General features: G+C 39.8%; 1 long non-coding RNA gene across 2 annotated transcripts; it reads left to right on the forward strand.

Annotated features, from left to right (window-relative positions):
* Positions 4,165–7,236, forward strand: LOC110394749. Of its 2 annotated transcripts, none has more exons than XR_002435849.1 (3): positions 4,165–4,334; positions 6,227–6,355; positions 6,433–7,236. It is a non-coding gene; the product is annotated as an uncharacterized LOC110394749 (long non-coding RNA). The 2 variants fall into 2 exon arrangements; XR_002435850.1 differs by lacking the exon at positions 4,165–4,334 and adding an exon at positions 4,344–4,422.

Genomic DNA, 7,747 nt, shown 5'->3' on the forward strand with positions numbered 1-7,747 from the left:
CAATTGTATTTTGAAGATACAGAGCACAGTTTGCATTTTTTCCACATGCACTCAGTTTTGGGGGCTATTTTTTACCAAGAAATAAAGCCATAAAATAAACACCATTCTAAATATTTGTGAAGGATTTTTTTTTCTCATGCTGCATTTCTATATTTTCTTTTACATTTAATTTCCATTCTGCTGGAAATTTCCCATTCAGAAAAAGAACAAAAGGGAAAAGAGGATGACAAAAAGCAGATATCATGCAAAAGCAGATTGTGGTTTTCTTGCACTCTATTTTTGTATGTTGGCTATGCAGAAATAACTCAGGCAATAAAGATTTATCTTCCTTTAAGAATTATCGTGAAAAACTGATGCAAGTTTGTGTAGAGGTGATGTCTATTTATTGTGGATTTTTTTTCCAATGGGTAAAGGAGGTGGGGTTTGCCTACTGTTCTGATAGCATCACAAAGGGATTATTACAGAAAAAGAGAAGATTTGGAACCTCTCAGATGAGGAAATGGGCTGTAAGTACAGAAGCTATGCCCACTGCCTCTGCTGCATCCTTCCCAAGGGCTTTAACCCAGCCTGGGCACTGAGGATCAGCCCCTTGTCATGGGAAATGCCCACAGCACCACTGCAGTCAGAAAGGCTTCCTCACGTCAGACAGGGTGGCCTTTGGCTTAGAAAATGTTGAGAAATATGTACTTTTAAAGTAAAATGATCCAAATACCTATATGGAAAACCCTTTAAAAGGAATTGAATATTAATTACTGTCTAATCCACAAAAGCCTTTCTCCAAGACTAAAGGAAGTGGATGCTTTTAAACATTCAGTGTGTAGAATGATGATCATACCTCTAATAAATAACTTAGCATATATTGTAGATGGGATATTTGAATTAATAATAAATGTGACAAACCCACACATACTATGCTGGGCAGATCATGCTTAATAGTTGCTGTATGACTTAATTATCAGAGCAATTTCATGTGACTGCTCATCTCAGCAGAGCAGGTGTCAGTTTCTAGGATTTTGTCAGCACAGAAAGTGAGGAGGTCCTTTCTGGTGTAGCACAGGAAGCACTTCTGTGGAAGCACTGTGGGAATCTTCAGATAAACTTATTTGAGTTACAGCAGTGGACTGGCACTGGCACATCTGGTTTCTGTTAGATGAGGTGGTTTCTGCTGTCGAAGCCCAGAGACACACATATAGTGCTGTGCCACAACTGTAGCAGAGTGCTAGAGTGATGTCAAGAGAGCATTTGTGTAACAGGAGGTGAGGTGAGGAGGTGGAAGAATGAGAGGGGCTGCCAGGAAATCTCTGCAATCATGAGCTGTCCATGCAGCGCCTTGCATGAGGAATTCAGCATCTTGGACCCATGGTAAGGATGCTGTAAACACTTTGGTCATTTAATATGTGAATTAATGTTTGGACAGTGCCCCTGCCACATAATAACAACACAATTTTTTAGTTTTAATAAAAATACTTGGACTAGTTTCTCCATAAAAATCCCAACTTCCCTTCGTCCCATTTTATTTTCTACTGTTTCCCTTGTGGACACAAAAAAAAGCAAGAAGCAATCTCTCAGACTAGCAAGAGACACACACTGTAAAATATCTGGTAATTGGAATCCGACCACTTTGCTGTGTTTACCAGGATTCAGACCAGTGCAAAGCAGATGAAGAAATCAGCTGCTGTGCTGGGAGCCCTCCCAGAAGAAGGCAGAACTCAGAGGAGTTCTATCCCTAGCTGAAGGAACTGATTTCAGGCAGTAAAAACTTGAGATATCATATCATTTTAAAAGCACAGCTTTTCTGATTTTAATCAGAAAAAAGGATGGCACTTTACATGATTACAGCTTTGGTGGAGAGGAAGAAGATTACCATTTCTGTAATGGTTTTCATGATCTCTATTATGCTATTTTTTGACTCTGTAATCTTAAAAAGCACAGTGGCACCAGCAAAGCTGTGTCAGCCTCATGTCCCCTCCCAAAAGTGCTCAATGAGCCCTGATCCCCGACCCCATCACCAAGGTGTGGAGTTACCTGGGACAGCCCAACCACATCACAGGGCATCTCTGCTTGTGTTCAGGGTGACCCACACTCAGGTGCAGTATTTAGCACTGCTGAGCCCTTACAGGAGCATGTCCTGATGCATGATGCTTCTAGAACACTGGCTAAGGCAGTATTTGTAGTCATTCATCTACACTGGCATCCCAGCACTGAGGTGCTTCTCACCAAAACATCTCACTATAGCTATCAATTCTGTTTTAAATTATTGTAAATAATGATTTTCTAGAACAATACAGCTCTACAAACACCAGGACTGTATCTTAGGAGACACTGTTACATGCTCCTGTAGCTGGTAGCTGCCAGCAGGCTGAGAGAAGCCCCAGTACAGGTAACCACCAGATCACTTTATAACTAGAATTTTTTCTAGTTATAGGCACAGAACAAAGTAAAACCGAGACTAGCACCAAAGGAAGATACAGGCGCAAGAAACCAAATAGCACATTGGTGATGTTAGTCTTTCTCAGCTGAGCTGGGGTTACTTTGAAAGTGTGACTGCAATCAGTGCCAAAGAGTCTGCCCACATTTGAAATCTCTGCCCACTACCTCCCACTGGGAGGACACTGCTTTTGAACACAGCCTATCCCATCCCTTCCAAGGCAGTGTGTGAACAGCAGTCACTCTGAGAGAGAGGAATGCTGGTTGCCTTTCTTCTCAGCTTCAGTCACTGCTGAGTGTGAAGCTGCCACAGGAATCATACAGAGCGAAGCTGCTGATGTTCCTGTTCTCTTACTCTCGTGCAGAGCTCAGCAAGCTGCCTGCATTGCTGCTCTCATGTGGCCTCCATGAGGAGCTGGATACTTCTTTCTATTTTAAAATTTCAACTTTGATTAACTTTAAACATACTTGAACTGAGATGCTTGTGTGGGTTCTTAATAAAATAGCATGTTATTGACAACTGCCCACAGGAGACCTGCTTCAAGAGCTCCTGTCTCTGGGTGATTCATGCATCACTTACAGGGAGCTCCAAGTTAATAAATCCTGACATTAAATGTTTTGTCTTGGTGAATGTGATTTACTGCAAAGCTCCAGTAATGGCTCAGGAAATACTTTACCTCTTCAGTCTCTGTGATCCTTCTAAGGCCATGGAAACAACTATAAAGGAATGAGGATTACGTGGGGAAGGGGATGGGGGAACTGCTTGGTGCCCTTATGGGACTGAGGCTCTTCACTTCATCAGGCTCTTTACCTTGAGATTTGGGTTTTGTCTTTGTACACTTATGTGTGCTTCATTGTGTATGCTTGCATATGTCACTTGCCAAATTCAGATTAGGAGGTATCTATAATCCTGATTTGTACATTTTAGGCACCAGATTGTAAATAAAATGCTACACTAGGTGCACAGTAAGAACATGGGAATGGTTCCACTACTCATTTAGCCCAGCATCTGGATGCCAGTTGCTACTGACAGCATATGCCAAGGAAAAATTATGGGAATGAGGGCAAGCATAATGTGCATGTACCTGTGGTGTGCCCTCCTGCCTTCCAGCATACTGCAGTTTGGGAATTTGTTGACCTAGAGAGGTTTTTCCATGTCGTTAAAAAGCCTTTGAAGTTTTTGCCTTTTGCTTTTTGCTATTTAGTCATTCATAGCCTTGAGGCATAGTCATGTTATGAAGGAAAAAAAACTAAACAATTATCCTTTGTAAATTCTGAATCTGTCACCTCCTAGTACAGGAATTAAGGGACATTAATGCAACTAAGAAGAATGGTAAGAAACAATTTCCTATTTATCTACATGCACTTCTTGATTTCATATTCTTTTTTTATGAAACGTTTCTCCAGACTGAGCAGCGAGCTCGTTTATTTATTCCTTGCACTGGGGCCATTCCACAGCTCTGAATGTACCTCTCATATGTCTATGTCCTTTTCAGACTAGGACTATCTATATGCCTGAAAGCTCAAATGATAAAACACCTCAACAACCACAGATTCTTAGTAACGATACTGAAGAAGACAAAAACTGCAATGACATCTCTTTCTTGGTTTGTAGTTTTTCTAGAAGCATTATGGTGTGTCTTTAAACTCCAGTAATTATAAGGCTGATGTTTTTAACAGCACTCAAAGATGCTCTTCATTAGGTGAGCCATCAGTGTTGCTCTCCAGTCTCACCTGCTGATAGCTACTGTGTAGCAGTAGCTCCAGAAGAGCTGGGATTCATCTCACCTGCATTTGATACCTAATTCTACATGTCTGTTTCTGATCTGGTTACTCTGAGTTGTTTCTAAGTGTAGAAGCAACAGGAAAAAAACAGGAACTATCAGGAAGCATTTCATTCAGTGCAGGTGAGATTCCTTCATTTGGACAGGTTAAAGTATGCAACCCTCTCCACTTGGTCTAATTGAGTAACCCAGATCCTTGTGTCTAAATTTGGTAAGCCTTGCCTTTCTTCTTGTGTCCTTAAATGCCTGTGAAAAGTTCTAGCCTTAATTGTTATGGCCATACAACAGTGAGGTATTGTACTGTAGTGTCTCGTCTGTCTGTTCTGGTCCTTTCCTCACACCTACCTACAGAAAAAAAAGGTTTTCCATGTATTAATTCATTTGTGTGATGAGAACCAAAGTTCTTTAGATGGAACAAGAGAGCCTTTCGTTTTATATGTAGAGTTATCCCATATAACATATGTATCATACAACATTACACAAACTATAGCAAAACTTTGCCTAGTGTTATCCATCTGTCTTTCTCAAGGCTGGCTGTGAACTTTCCTCTCTGTCATTTGTAACATTAAAGAAATTTGGTTCAAAATGCACCCTTACAATGGAGGGAGGAGTAAGGAGCAACATTGGTTCTTTGCTTCTACTCTCATTCATATGGGGAGAAATGAACTAACGTTCCTGGATTCTTGGCCAACCATAAGCTGGAGATCAGCATCCGAATTAGGAGGCTTTTATTTTTTTCTGCAGGAGCTGAAAAGCCCAGGTTCCCTCCCTGACACATGACTGAATGATTTAGTGAAGTGCTTTTCTTCTATCTCTTTTTTTTTTTTTTTCAGCACATTTTGTTTAGACCACTGCCTCTATTTCAGGAGACATCTGTGACTCTCATGAATGACAAGTAAATTCCCAAAGAATAAATACAAAAGCGTTTATTCATTACAGATTTTTCAATCACATCCATTTCATTTACTGACTTAAATCGTAACCTGGAGTTTGGCTGATGCTTCTATTAGCTTACCCCTTCACATTATATCAATAAAGTAAATTATTTTAACTAATAAAGATAATGGACTATGAGAAAATGAAGAATGATAAGAAGAAAAAAGTCATGTATACTAAAGCTAAAATAAAGATGCACAGAGAATATCTGTTTGCATGCTTGTGAAAATACTGGGAATGAGTCACAGCAGAAGCTGTTAAGTGTTACCTGTGGAGATGAGGACTGTAATAAGGGATGGATCTTAATGGGTTATGCACTCTTAATTCCTTGCTCTCATTGTTTCTTTGTCCTAAAACAAACCTGACAGTATGTCTTCTGATTATCAGGTTAATGAATGATGTATGCATTGTGAAGGTCAGATAAGGCCTCTGGTTAAAGAAGTTTCCACACAAAAGCCTGAAGCAATTTGAATTTTTCTTGTGCTTCTGATTTCCTAATACATCCACTAAAGAGGCAATTTGACAAACAAAAATGCTCAGGGCTTTTTGTCCACAGTTGTCAACTGCTTTTTGTTCGGTAAAAGCCCAGTGGAAATAAAGGGCTTTAAATAGTCATTTTGTTAACACAGAATTGGGATTTAATACACACGCATCTGTAGCCAGTGGTGCTTTTTGCACTGCTCTTTGTAAATTGGAAATCCCCCATATGAGGAATGTACAATCAACATGTGGGAGCTCATCCACCTTCCTCTACTGCTCATGCTTTTTAAATAAACTCCTCTTTAGCAGCCATTAAGGGGAACACAATGTGAAAAGGTTTTTTAAAACAAGGAAGCAGATAATTTGAAGTATTCTTACTTGCACTTTTCCTAATGAACTTTATGTTTCTGAGTGCATACATCAATGCATCTATTTTAATTTTATTTAAAAGCTTAATTAGAACTATCAACATGGAAGGAAAAAAAATCTCAATACCTCCATGAACATTATTTAAATCAGTGGTTTTGCAGACTTCTCAGTAGGAAGGAAGTAACTCAGTGCTTTGTTTCCCATTTTCTTTTCTTTTTCTTTTTTTAAAGTGTTTCTTATTTTCATTCATGAAGAAAATAAGGATACATAAAAGCTGGTCTACCAACTGAGAATAGCAGTTCATTCATACTTTCCCTTCTCTCCTGAGGCAAATGGCAAAAGCTGGCACAAAAACCCAGGTAGCTATGGATTTGGTTGGGGGGGTTGGGTTAGTTTTTATGTTTTGCTGTTGTGGATTTTTTTTTTTTTTTTGTAGGGTGGCGTGCACATTGTTGATCTTTTGGAATAACCAACTGCCAGGGAAATATCAACTTACTTCTGCAATTCAGTGGCATCCAGGAAAGTGTTCAGAAGCATCCCAGGAGCATGAGACAAAATGTAGAGAGTTTGCAGGTTAAAGGCAAGCAACAAGCAGTGGATGGGCTTTGAGATAGTTCCCTCTGGACATAGCACACAGTAACTAAGATTCGTGTTTAAAGGGGTAGATGTTACAATTTCGAGCAGTGGTTTACACACTATGGAAAAAAAATGCTGCAGAGACATGCTTTACATGGACTTGGTATGTGCAGAACAGTGTGCTTTCTGGTAGTTTAAAATTATTGGGTTTTGTTCTTCAGTGTGGATATCCAACCTACCAGGACAGACTCTGTCTTCGGCACCTGGATCCCCCTTCAGGTTGGCAAATAAAACTTTGTCAGGACTGTAAGAGGGCAGTGGCTGTGTTTTCAGTCCCAGTCAAGCCTTATCTTGGCAGCAAGATGTGAGATCCTGGTGAATGAGATGTTTTGGGAGGAATCTGCAGTGCTTCCCAGGGTTTCTGGGCACAGAGATTTGCAGTGGACAGAGAAGTGTCTAAAGAGAAATCTTGTCCTTGGAGAGTAAAGCCCATCATTCCATATTAAACTGGTGCCTGGCAAACACATTTTTCTGACCCAGGTCAGCAGGACAGAGGTACTAGAAGGGCATTGCTAATCTCTGCTAGGGGAAAGAGGAGGAGGTAGCTTCTAATCATTACTGTAATTGACCTTCTACAGAGAAAAAAAAGACTCAAAAACTGTAACAGGACTTTTAAGAAAAACTGCATAGTTAAATCAAGCAGTCAGATTGATTTACAAAAATAAATAAATAAACTATAAAACTCATTTTCATAAGGATAGGATTAGTGATGATTTGCAATTTTGACCCTGCTTCTTCTGGGATTGCTAATGATTCATTACCATGTTTTCCAGGAGGACTGAATTTTGCAAAAGCAATAGCTGGAACTGGCCTTCAGACCTTCTAGCTTTAGTACTGGAAGGAGAAGATTGTGACCTCAGGTCAAGTCAATGGATGATAAATATATTGTGTTTAAAAAACTGCTGGAGAAAATCAAGGAGAGAAGATAACCGACCCAGTCTCTAAATCTCTAGATCTTGTCTCTCTTGAACAGTAGCTCATTATACCTACCTGAAAAGTGAGCACCAGAATTTATTCTTATTGAAATGTGTCCTAATTTTTAAGCTTTTTTTTCTTGTGATGGCTGTTTCTGTCTCTTTTTCTGATTGTACTGCAAAACCTCCAGCTAGCTCCTC

The sequence above is a fragment of the Numida meleagris genome, chromosome 2 (genome assembly GCF_002078875.1).
Source record: "Numida meleagris isolate 19003 breed g44 Domestic line chromosome 2, NumMel1.0, whole genome shotgun sequence".
Lineage (NCBI taxonomy): Eukaryota > Metazoa > Chordata > Aves > Galliformes > Numididae > Numida > Numida meleagris.